Source organism: Neopsephotus bourkii, unplaced genomic scaffold, assembly GCF_033783945.1.
Source record: "Neopsephotus bourkii isolate Nb327-2 ecotype Australia unplaced genomic scaffold, CSIRO-AGI_Nbou_v1 NB_274, whole genome shotgun sequence".
NCBI lineage: Eukaryota > Metazoa > Chordata > Aves > Psittaciformes > Psittacidae > Neopsephotus > Neopsephotus bourkii.
Genome location: NW_026900783.1, coordinates 1,007,763 through 1,020,729, shown reverse-complemented (window position 1 = coordinate 1,020,729; position 12,967 = coordinate 1,007,763). Strand labels below are relative to the sequence as shown.

The window sequence follows — 12,967 nt, the reverse complement described above, 5'->3', positions numbered from 1 at the left end:
TTTTTGGAGCAGAGAGGAGGCTGTTGTGCTCGCCTGTTCTGGCTCACATCACATCAAGTGTCACTGAGCATGAGGCAACAGCAGTATTGCTATTTTTGTACATAAAGTTCAGTACACATTGGATACGAGAGCACGCATACAGCTCCCATTACTGACAAAAATTGTGTACTGCCTTCATTTCTCTTGTACTGTTTCTTCATAAATTAATATGCAGTTTTACAAGGGGACTAATTTACAGGTTACACACACAGCAAGTCTTTGTGGATCAACAATGAAATTAGCAAGATCTCTGCTAGATAATTCCTTGTAGGTCACATCATGCAGGCATGCATTCCCTTTGCTCAATGGCATTTCAGGACTGATGCACTTTTCATCCTCATCTGTTTACAGGAGCCTGGTAAACCCAGACCCTTGCATGTGTTTGCCTTGCAGCAGTTTGACTTCATGCTACTGTTATCTCTAACTGAATTCTTCAGTATTGGGAATCTTTATTGTGAAAATCCCCTTGTAAATATTAAAGGGTATTTGGTGGTTTTGGTTCTGGGAGGGGTTTGCTTTCGTTTCCCTTTCAATTTTATTCTGCTTTCCACCTGACACTATGAATTTGTGGGATTTTATTTCCCCATCCCAGTCAGGAAACAAAGTGAAAACAGCCACTGGGAATGATGCAGATATGCAGAGGATGCAGTTCATAAACCAAGATAGCTTCAGGTACAACTCTGGCCTTCCCTCATCATTTGGACAGCTCATCCAGACAAGCAAGCACCTACCATCTGACCCACCAGTGCTGCCTGCACACTCACCCTTGCCTTGCATGTCTTGAGATTAATTATTTGGCCTATAACTATACAACCAGTCAAGACACTGATTACGTTAGAAGAGGTTGGAGCTGATTTCTGCCTCCCACCGCCAGCTCCATTAGCATCTCCCTATTTTTCAGCACACTTAGATGGCAATGAAAGCTTCCTCGTTGTTTCATCCTGGGTCAGCAGGTCACTCTGCTTGAATCAAGCATATCTGTATTAATGGAGCTACTTTTTTTTCTTTAGACCTATTTTTATAAATATACATTCCAGGATTCTGAGTAAATTTAAAGAGTTTCTACATAGTTCAGCTACTCTCAAAGTCTTCCTCAGCATCTTAAAATCTTCAAATCAGATCAGCTTTTAAGCAGCATATTTTCCCCCCAAGTGAGTACATTTCCAGGTTTCTTAAGCTTTCTGCACATAGCAACTTCACAACTACTGTCATCCCTGCTGTCCTCTGCCCTTTCGAATCCCCAGGATGTCCATTTGAGGCCGCAGTGTCCTACCTTAGGCAGGACAACCTACAGAGGTTTAGGTAAGTACTTTACAATATGCCAGATTAAAACCTCTTGTACCTTCACAGTTCATGCTTCCATGTAGCTTTCAGCTTCTGCTTTACATTAGTACTACAACTCTTCCTTGCTCAGAGTTCTGTGAAACATATTTCTTAGGCACATCTCAAAATTCAGAGCTACAAATATAAAAATTGCCTCTTTGTCTCAAAAGGAAGCGATGGACCACTCTCTTCCACACTTTCCCAATCTTGTACAGATGTTCTCTGTAGATTTAATCCATCATCTCCACTTTATTCACCTCACTGGATACTACCTTTACTCAAGTTTTTCCAGAACACGTGCACAGAGCTACAGTTTAACCCTCAGCATTACTTGTAGACTGGTACTGCCTCCTATTACACTTCACATTCCTCCCTCTTACACCAGCATAACTCCAACCAACACCCCAGCTGCCTAAGGAATCCTTTCAAATCAGTGCCATGATCCCAGAAAGGACAGAATTAAGGCCAACAGTGTCACCCATGCCTGCTTTCCACATTATTTCCCAGAAAGAATTCCACTGATTTGTCAGACAGGATTTACCCTTTATGAAACCATGCTGACTAGCTTATTTCTCCAGATGTTTTGTGATCTCATCCTTTTTTAATGTTTCTAGAGTTTTGCCTAGCACCAAGGTCACATGCACTGGTCTATTATATCCTGGCTGGCTTTCCTACTCCTTCCTCCACCTCACCGCCGAAATGGGGTGAGTTTGGAGGCATCTGCTTCTCTCTAGTCCCCTGGTGTCTTCCTTGTTTCAAAGGAGCCAAGAAACAAAACGTCATTTATTGAACCAGTAATCTCTTCAGTGAAATTGTCAAAGATTCCCAAGTACACAACTCCTACTATCTTGAAGTTTCCAGGGATTTTAACTTGTACAAGATTTATTCTAGTATGAAATTATCATTGCTCAGAAGCTTTGCTTCCATCCAACTTTGTGAACACTGAGCAGAAAGATATGTTTAGGCAGAGGTTTTCAAAGTCACCTTAGGGATATGGGTGTTCAGTTCCCATTGCAACTAATGGGACAGTGGCTTCCAAACCTCCTAAACAGTTTGGAAACTGTAACCTGAATGCTAGCTATTAAAACTGTACATAACCGATAAGAAGTATATGGCCTTCAATTTGTGATAATGCATTTTTGTAAAGTATTTCATTCTTTATTTGTAATATTTATTTTCAGTTCAGATAATTCAATAAAGCAACCAGTGAGGGATTTCTTTTGCCCCCCTTTTTAAGGCTGTTAGCAGCTCTGACCTCCATCAGGACACATCTGGAAAGCCTCAGCTTTGGTGAATATCCTCCATTTTTACAGTGTATGTAAAAACAGAATTTGATTTCACAGCCGCCAGCCATGTTTCTGGGGTGGTAACACAAAAGTGCATGTTAAGTACTGCCAGAAGCCTCTCTCCCCTCCTTGGTGTTGACTCCAGCACCAGACACTCAGCTCCTAGAGGCACTTTTCATGTCCTGTGTGCACACACAGCACTAGTTTTAAAAAGCACTTGTTTTTTGCTGGGATCACCAAGTGCAAGCAAAACACAAAGAGTTTTAATGCCAGGCCCCGCATTTCTGCAACATTAACAAAGGACTGTTGGCTGGTTCATCATCCTAACCCCCTTCTTTCAGTATTCATCTCTATGGTAATGAATTCCACTCATTTCTGCATCACCCCCAATAATATTTTCCATAGTTTTGCAGTTGATCTGTGCTGACTTTTCATTATTACTCATCCATCCTTCACGAGCTTAAGACCAGCTTGCTGCAAAGCATTTGCTTTGATCCCTGATGAAGCCAGAGAAACTGGAGGTGGCAGAGGACAAGACATACAACTCACTTCCTGAGCACAGCAAATCCTACACCCACAGTTCCCACTCTGCCACATCATTCATGCTGGGAAAGATTTAAGAAGCTGGTTATTCCTTCAAAACAGAAAACAACCCTCCATCAGATACAACAGTATCCTCAGTACAAGTCTGTGCTTCCAGAACTTGGTTGTTCTGGAGCTTTCTGCCATATTTTTATGAAGCTTTTCCAATCATTTTTTTCTGCTTTTCCTCTCACTTTGTGCAGAGGAGTGACGAAGTAGGATTAGAAGGGAGATGACAGAGGTGAGCATCACCACAGCAGGTCTCACCATCAACTCCCAACACAAGTAGGGGAATATCATGCTCCTGCATTTGCCTTCAACATTGCTCTCTGTGCCCAGGCACCCCTTCTAGCTTGAGAAACCAGGGGCATCACCCAGTGAGCACATCACCCCTTTAAAAGCCCTCACTCACAGCTGCTTACCCAAATTACAGCTGCTGCAGTTACTACCAGAACTAGTGAATCAGCTTCACTTGGTCTGGTACCTTATACTCAAGTCATACAAGATATGCTGTATTGGAAGGTCAGGTTAAGATTCCAGAGGCTCGTGGCTTGAATCTGAATTTTACCTGAAGAGCATTAGGCTCCACTCATCAGTAGTTATTTCAACTTGTTGAAAATCAAAAGAAAAACATCTAACAGTCCTTCTTTTACTGGAGATGCAAGTTGTTTGTTACAAGGCCATCTCCAATGACACTGACTGAGAGTTTAGAGACTGCAGGATATTAATATTAACAGTGTAAATAACAGACAATTCTTCAGAGGGCAAAGGAACTTGTCTCCAATTTTCAAAGGATATGCTTTACTTAACTAAGGCTAATTAGCTGTGATCTTCATATAGGCAACAAAAAACTGCATTTGATTTTACATTTTTAAATAGCAGAAAAGGATTTCGCATTTAGCCAAAAAAGGACTTTCAGGATCATTACCGGGTTCTCAAGTGTGTACAAATAACTGTGCTCAAGATTATTTTCCTCACACAGGGTACTTAGGAAGAGTTTGTTGCTTGTAACATGCCCTAAAAACTTATGTAACCATTGCAGGGAGTTTCCCTCTCAGCAACATATTGTTTCAGTCCTGGCTTGTAGATACCTACTGCTGTCTTCATGTTTTTTCTGTTGATTGCTTTGTATTTGGTTGTAAAAAAACCCCGATATGTGTGTGAGTGTGTATATAAGTTTTCTAGAATAAAGCATCTTACTAGAATGAGTATAATAATGTTTCTTAGCTTAAGGACAGCTTTCTCCATGAAACAAATGTGGTGGCATATTGAAGACACTTCTGGAAAAGGAGCAACTTGGAAGCAAGGCAGTGAGGAAGACTGAGGCAGTGCTCAGTGCATCATGCATGCAATCTTCCTGCATGGAATTTAGCACATGCATAGCAAATTTCAGTTCAAGCCTACTGCATGGAATTGTTTTTACATGCTAAACACCCCTTCTGCAGCTAGTCCCATCTGCTTCTGTTCAGTGCCACATTAGCATTCCTGCTGTTGGCAGAGGGGCTAAACCTTCTTAGACTCATTAAAAGTTCACTTTTTCCCCTTGATTAATTACTTTTCTTCACCTGAAGTACAGAGAAAGACTGCTCTCATGACTTTTTAGTGCCTCAGCTAAGACATTACCAGGTTTATAGCTTCACAAAGCCAGAAGGTTCCTGCAGCTCCAGTTACAGAGTTCATACACTATCCAATCCATTTCATGTTTTATATGCTTTGGAGATATTCTTTCCTTCCTCAGCGACTGTTGCTGTAATTACACAAATGATCTGCTTCACTGTCACTTACAGTCCAAAGTGTCATCTAAAATTAAAAATTCATGTAAAAACTAGAGATGTTACTTTTTAAGCAGACAGTTCCGACCTGATCTGGTTTCACAATACCAGGTTTAACACTTCTCACTGCCTGGTTCCTGTGCAGGAGGAGGTGAGGAGGTGATGAGCTGAACCATGGTTGACTGGGGCTGCCCATTACTTTGCTAACAGTACTTTATCAGTGCAACATTATTTTGTTGATTAAATTAAGGCCTCAAATTCATCAGGATTTAAATTAACTACATTTTATTAACATACTGATATGAGCTACAAACAAGTTCTACTCTGCAACACCAAAGTTCATGGCAAATCCCTCCTCTCCATCACCACGAAAAGCTTTGGAGAAGGAATTCCTGTATCACATGAACACAGTCAAGGAACCCGCTGCTTGTTGCAATTTGTGTCGCATGAGGTTGGGGTTGATGCCCCAGAGCATCACAGTGCTACAAACAGCACCATGTCTGTGGGCCATGTGCTGAAACTGTACCCACTTTAATCACAGTTAAGTGAATTCACAGTGGAAACTGGTTACCCAGAGCAGCTGTGGCTGCCCCATCCCTGGCAGCGTTCAAGGCCAAGTTGGACACAGGGGCTTGGAGGAAGCTGCTCTAGTGGAAGGTGTCAATGAAGGGGCTGGAACTGGATGAGCTTTAAGGTCCCTTTCAACACAAACGAGTCTAAGATTCCATGAAAGCACTACACTTGGTTTCCCTTGCTCTTTCCAGGACTGCTGAAGGTACCGGCACATCTCAGCATCAGAGCAGACTGCGGCATTGTTAAGAAATCAGTGTGCAAAATATTGGGAACACACATTCTCTCTTAAATCTCTGGGAGAGGAAAGAAAAGAGATGGAAAACAAAAGAGAATGCATCAAAACAACCTTGAGCAATGTCTCTCACCCAGCCATACTTCTCAAGGTCAGAGGAGATTTTTCGGCAGCACAACTCCTACTAGAGCTGGAAATATGTTTTTGGGGGAGTTTTTTCAAACCACTAAATAATACTTTTAAACCAAGAATGGTTCAAGTAACTTATCATGTAATCTCAAATAATTATTTTCATGGCCATAGGAAGTGTAATTACATAGAAGTTATTTGGCTATTGCCATTTGTTTAAAGTACAAGATGAGGAGGGAAGAACACCAGTCATTTCCACCAGCCAATATTCATGCATCAGAGAAAGTTTTCTGTTTACACAATGTCCTACCACTGTCTCATCAAATTCGTCAGAATGAAAATAGTGTGCTTTGCCTTTGGAGACAGACTTAACAATTTGAGCTGAATTCTGAGACTGGATGCGCCCATTGACCCATTACTAGTGCGGGTGTTTTCATACCCAACCAGTTAATTGCCCATAAAGATTCATAATGTAACATGACATGAAGAACCACCAGATGTGACTCGTTAAAGTCTTATGCACAAAGCTAGGAAATCAGAAAAGGCTTGTTTTTCCAGACCAAGACAGCATTTCAAGCTTAAATAAATGCTTTGCGCAAACTCTTACATTTTTTCCTCTTGCTTTTTTTCTAAGTAAGATTGTCAGGAGAGAAAGAAAAAAATGTAAGAAAAAGACACTTTTGGATAGGAACAAATCTTATGCAGACACTTGAAATGCTGAAATAACACTATAGCACTTCTTGAATTCAATGGTATTAGGACAGATATTAGGCTGCATCTGACCTACTCACAGATGCTGTTATATTACTCCTGGAAAAGTTAAGCCTAAGGAAAGGCTCTAGCAAATTCTGAAAGCAGTCTTACAGCAGCATGTGCTCTGTATTATTTTCCTATACAGGCTGCTGTCTTTTCAGTGTGAGCACATGTTTAGTTTAGAGATTGCAAGTAGTGCTTGGTGGAACAAGACACTGAAGTTTTAGCCAGCTGGTTTATATTCCAAGAGGCAGCTTGCTATGGAAGGTCGTACTCATATAGGGAAAAGAGGTGGTTTCTTCTTCCCATAGCTTTCAATGGTAAGAGTGGTGTAGAACCTCGTTTGGTCTCATTAAAAGGCACGCATTTTAAAAGTCTGTAGAAATAAGCAATGCTTGCATAGACATGCAGGAATAGAATATAGAGAATGTGTTATAGTTGTAATCTGGAGAAAAAAAAACATTAAAAAAATGAAAAATCATGTTTTTTCCATTATTTAGATGCCCAAGTTCAGCAGAATTTGAAGTTGCTCAGGAAAATAGAGGCTTATGTTAGATTTCCATGCTGCAATGCACAGCAAAAGAGCAGTGGACTACAAAAATACTAATTTTCACATCATTTCTTTCAGGTGGTATTACTTCTAACACTGAACTCTGAAGTTTGTACTCAGCACAAAAATTGAGTTAAAGTCCAGACCAGTTGAGCTGTTCACTGAATACAGCTGTAACAATTCGATTGTTCCTGCATCACAGCCTTAACCACCTTTAAATGCAAGGTGAAAGAAAACAAGATTTCAAGTGATATCTATTTCACTTGGGAAGCATTTTGTCCTCTGCGTCATTCCAGCCAGAATCTCCTGTGATTCTTCTGGTGAAGCTACAAGAACTTAAAGTATGTAGTAACAGCAAATCCTGAGTACCTGTAATATTGTTCAAAAGGGAGAGGACACAATCTCACAGCTAAAAGAATAGTAGGTGCATGTTCTGTCCAAGGACACCATCTGCCATTATCAATATCACCCAGTACATCGACAGTCACCCAGGACTGCCATTGCCAGGGAACGCTGCTGTATTATTCACCCTTCCACAGTGGTTTCAGTGGTAGGTATTAATCTTTATAATGCTCCAATACAGAAACCCACAGTCAGCAATGTAGAGAATATAAACATCCTTCCCTGGCCAAACAGCAGATATTACAGCTAAGACCTGTGGCATACTGCATGCCCTGATGCAAGTTACTCACAGTTGTGTCAGTTTGGGGTAAAACAACCAGAAAATGTTTGAAGTCTCATAATTACAGTTCTTGCTTCTGGAAGGGATCAGACCAGCTACATACCTCAGTGCACACCCCATGAAATAAGAGTATCTTTCCATTATGGGTTTCCTCTGGTAATTCATAAGAGCCCATAAAACTGCAGACAAACCATAAAATAACCTTCTCATGGGCTGGATGAAGGAATTAGCAAGAGTGGGAAACATGCATGCAGAAATTTTCTTAACTTTCCTTTAACACTTTCATGCATTCAGAGCTTTTGTAGGAACTGGACTGTATTTATTTATAAGGCTACAGAGAAAAGGCAGAATTATACATACAAAGCACTATTAAGAAACAATGAGGCTCTGTGGTCTATTAGAAAGGGTTTTTTCTTCTCCAATTCAGAAATCTCTAAATTCAAATTAGCTTTTTTTTGAAGCCAACACACTTTTTTACTTAAGATCAGAAACATAGCTTATAACACAACTCAGTTCTATTGTCAAGATATGTGCTCTAAGCATAGTGTGCACTACCACCTAGAATAGCATATATCTTCTGACAGATTGAATATTTTTCTTATAGCTTCAGTGACACACACTGAACTTCATTAGTCTACATCTGTTTTCATAGTCAACATGAAAGAAAAACAAATTCATTGACATGGCTTTAGCAAGACTTTCTAAAAGTTAATAACTAATCATATCAGAGATTTGAAATCATTAAAAAAAGTGTTATTATCCCTCCAAAAAATACACTTTTACCCAAATGATGTTGTAATTAAATAAAAGACAAGCTGGCCTCTGACACGACTGATCTATTGACTCCCTGCATCTCTTCCAGCCTGCAGTGCTTCACAAAGCAGGTCTGGTGAACAGAACGTGCAGTTCATAGAGGACGTGTGAAAAGGTCACTGGCACTCACCTGGAAAGGAGATGTCAAGTTGAGAGCAAAAAAGTCCATTCAGAAGAAACACATTTTCTTCTGGCTGCAAAACTCTTCCCAGGATTCCCATCCTCCCAGTGCAGTGTCATTCATGCCCAGCCTTTATTTACCTCTCCCAAGGAAAGCCAGAATACTTCCTGCTCCCAGAGCTAAACACCCTCCCTAGACTTAAAGCAAACCACACCAGCACTAACCCAACCTTGGTGTCACCCTGCTTTGAACTAGACAGGAACTAGCACATTGCAACTTCTCATAGCCTGGCCAAGAGAAACTCAGCCTTCACTCTCAGCTCCTTTTCAATTAGCTTTTCAATTAGCTCCTACCTCTTAACGAGCCACAGGTTTGTCACCCAAACCTAGAAATGAGCAGGGAAGGATTCATGCTGTTGTCTTCTCCCAGCTGTGCATAATGCCTCCTGCAGCAGGGAGTTAGAGCAAGCTCTGCGTTTCACTACTCTGATGGCTAGAATATTACTTCTGTTGCTCTTCAGTCAATTGATGGCTTCTCTTGTGGCTTGTTCCCTAAGCAGGTTAATTTTAGCAGCTCTCTAATCTCCGTTTCCATCATATCGCTGTTAATGAAGCTCAGACCTGCCATTTTTAAGTTAGACCTAAAGTCACGATTTTAGCTGGAAGATATCTGCCTGGAGCTTCAGACTGAAACCTGCAATTTAAAGTGGAACTCTAGGAGACATGAACTTTTATACCTAGCCATGGATAGAAGTTGCTAAAATTAATAGACGCCACAACCAGGAAGGTTATATCTTACAAAAGCATCAATAGTACAGGAAAATGGATAAGAACAGACTCTCTTCACGGGAATATCCTTGACAGACAATAGGAAGCTCATGCCTCTGCTTTAGGCACCTGGGTTAGATGCCTGAAGTTGAATAACCACCTCAATTTGCATTGTTAATCCTTGTTAATTTGTGAGGCAACCTCACTAAATTCTCAAAGACAAGGGGCCTGACAAATACATGCTTTCCATAGCCCAGTCTCAATGAGCAGTGTCCTTCCTGAGTCTTGGCACTTCATAACTGCTGGTTTCAACTGTCTCTTTCACAGTTTTAAAGGGATAATTTCCTCCCTTCCTTGCAATGCCAGTGACTAACAGTGGATATTAACAAAATCCAGCACTGGATACAAGCTTATAACAGAGTAGGCTCTAAATAAAAAGTTTCCAGTAGTTTTATTACATTATCTAGGCTGTGACAGTCAGGCTATTGGCAGTGTCTAGCTCGTTGGAAGCTACTGTGGCTGTCCTCATCCATTAGATATCACAAGCTGTTTACTGAGATTGTATTCACATCTGCAAAAATCCTGAGTGGCAGTAATGCAGATTAAGATTTGGGCAGTTAGAGGTTTCTATTTTATGGAGCATTTGTACCCATGTTTCTCCTGGGATGGGTATGACCTCGATCCCTCCGTGATTCGTTGACCATCTTTATGAGCATGTTATTTCATTACAAAGAATTTACATTTTTTTTCCTGTGTTATATCTAGCTGAAGGCTCTGGTCGCTCCTGTGTATTCCAGTTGCCTGGAGCAAAATATCACCTATGCTATCCTGGGCATATTTGTAATGGAAAGCAGTTATACCCACAGACTTTCTACAGCTTCTCACTGCTAGTATCAACTTTACTGACCCCAAAGTGTATGGGTACATCTCTCTGGTTATTAATGGTCAGGTTGAGGGTCTGCTCCTCTTCTGCTGGCACATGGCCCATTGCATTCCATTAGTCATTTGTGTGGGCTGGTCCTCTTTTCTCCACGTCACACAGGTCTATGTGAATGTAAGTGATATAACCCATCACAGTGCTGGCACGATCTAAGCTCTGCTACTTGCTTCCTTTCCCTCCATTCCTCTTTCCTTTTTCTTATGTGTCTTTTCCTGTGCTACTCTGCAATTTCTCTCCCTTTCTGCCTAATAACCAGCATCACACCCCTGTTCACCAGACAGAAATTCAGCAATTTTTAATCATTCATAAATGTTGTCTGGGGGTTTCCTGCCCTAACCTGCTCTCTTGGAGAGCACACAGGCCAGTAGCATTGAGTCTTCAGCTGATCATAACATCTTTTTTCTAGGTCTTTCTAATTTTCTCTTTAGAAGTGTATGACACTCACACCTAACTTTATGTATCTCCTAATGACCCTGAGACTCTGGGGCAGTTTCTCTTAGGCTGCTCACATTTACCTGCAAAGCAGTGAGTCAGTACGCTCTTCCTCAGGCTCAGACTATCTGCATCCCTGTTAAAATTAAAGACACAGAGGCACTTCCCAAGAGCATCACTTTGCCCTGACAATCCCAGCCGACACGGCTTTCCTCTCCTCTACCCCAGAGGCACTATGAGTTGTCACTGTCCTTTGGTGGGGTTCAGCTGCAGACTGCTGCAGCATCCTTCCAAGGTGAAAAGCATTGCTTGTAAAACATTCTGAAAGGTTCGGCTTTATTAAATCAGTAATTCTCATTAGGCTCATATAATATCACTTTTTGCAAAGAGAGAACAATGAGGCTTATTTTTTTATGTATGTGTCTACCGATTATGTGCCTAAAAATCCTGCAGTATTGACGTAAGAAGGACCTAGGACCTGTGATTTTCATTTGAACAACATTTTAAAGGACAGCCAGAATTTCCATCATGCACATCTATTAGATTTATGTGACAAATGAAATTTTTCTGGATTATTTATATTTTTAAGTTATCAGCTAAGGTATTTCAGTCCTGGACCTTCTTAAGTATTCGTTGCCTCTAAATGAACTGGATATGTTGTATAATGGAATTACTAGATTTGTATTAAATTGTAGCTTTGGGACCCATCACTGTGTGATGCTATCTACTTTCAACTGGCTTTGTTTATCACAGAGAAGGGAACTGAATTAGCATAAGATACTACAAAGTAGTAAAGGGATTTTAGCACCCTATCTATTTGACCTCCTATTGACCTGGGCTAATTCATATTCTCCCTGGGATGCCGTAACAGGTCATTTTGTATTTGGAAAAAAATTAGGTCAAATTATGGTGCGACATCCCTTGCCTCTTTGGTGGCGAAGTCACGGAATTCCCTCTTTGCACACACACACACACAAGGCTGTGCTCCTCCTTTAAAGGAAACTGAACTTTTATTTGTAAATCACCAAGCAGGAGGTTTTTATTTGTCTTACTTATTGCATTCATGTGACTGCTGTGGCAAGCACGAGCATTTATAGCATTGTGTGTGGCTCTAACAGGATGGGAACACTGGGTGGGGATGCAGCGGAGGGCAGTACCGTGTGGTGGGTGTGCAAGCACATGGAAACATGCATGCGTGTTCATGGGCACACGTGGATACATTCCCACAAGGAATTTTCCACCCTGATCTTAACTTCGTCTTTCCTTTCCATGTGCAGACTGGAAATAGGAGTTTTGCTGTACAGGGACTGCTTGGAGGAGGTGGGGAATTGCATGGGTCCACCTTCAAGGATGGGCTTGACCCTGAAGCACCTCTTGGCCATCAGACTGATTTTTCCAGGAAATCAGATTGATTTTTCCTTCCATTTTGCGAAGGCTGACTTTCACATGGCAAAAAATTTCTGTTGAAATAATACTTTCCACAGGATTTAAAGAGTTTATTCCAAGCTCTCTTCTCCGGACTCTTGGACTACCCTGCAAGATCCTGCACTCCAAATACTCACACCTTCCTCTTGTGGGGAGAGACCATTGGGCACTTATTTAGGTGCAAAGGTGGTCTGGAGAATGTTGTGGGAGCCAGGTCTAACTCCAGACAAGGAAGGGATATTTGAATGTATTTAAGAAGGCAAAAATAATAAATGCTGGGTGCACTTACTGTGGCAGCCTGATGCTCTGCACCACAATGGTGCCCTCTGCAAAAGCCCAGACATGTCCTTTGCTCAGTGTTGTATCTTGACAGCCACTCTGTAGTGCTTGTGGATTTGGTCCTTAGATCACTTCTGATCTCAATGACCTTCTCAGACTTCAGCCATGATTTTTTTGCCTAACTTTAAATTCTATTTGAAAAACAAAAGAAGAGAGAAAAATAGATTTTTATTTGAAGGTTGTTGTTTGTAATTCCAGAAATTTAAGTC

General features: G+C 41.1%; 1 long non-coding RNA gene across 1 annotated transcript in view; it reads right to left on the bottom strand.

Annotated features, from left to right (window-relative positions):
- Positions 1-9,150, bottom strand: part of LOC133208685 (uncharacterized) — a 57,344-nt gene extending 48,194 nt beyond the window's left edge. Inside the window, exon 1 of the long non-coding RNA XR_009724476.1 lies at positions 8,996-9,150. This is a non-coding gene — a long non-coding RNA (uncharacterized LOC133208685). The remainder of the gene's footprint in view (positions 1-8,995) is intronic.
- Between the last annotated feature and the right edge of the window lie 3,817 nt (positions 9,151-12,967).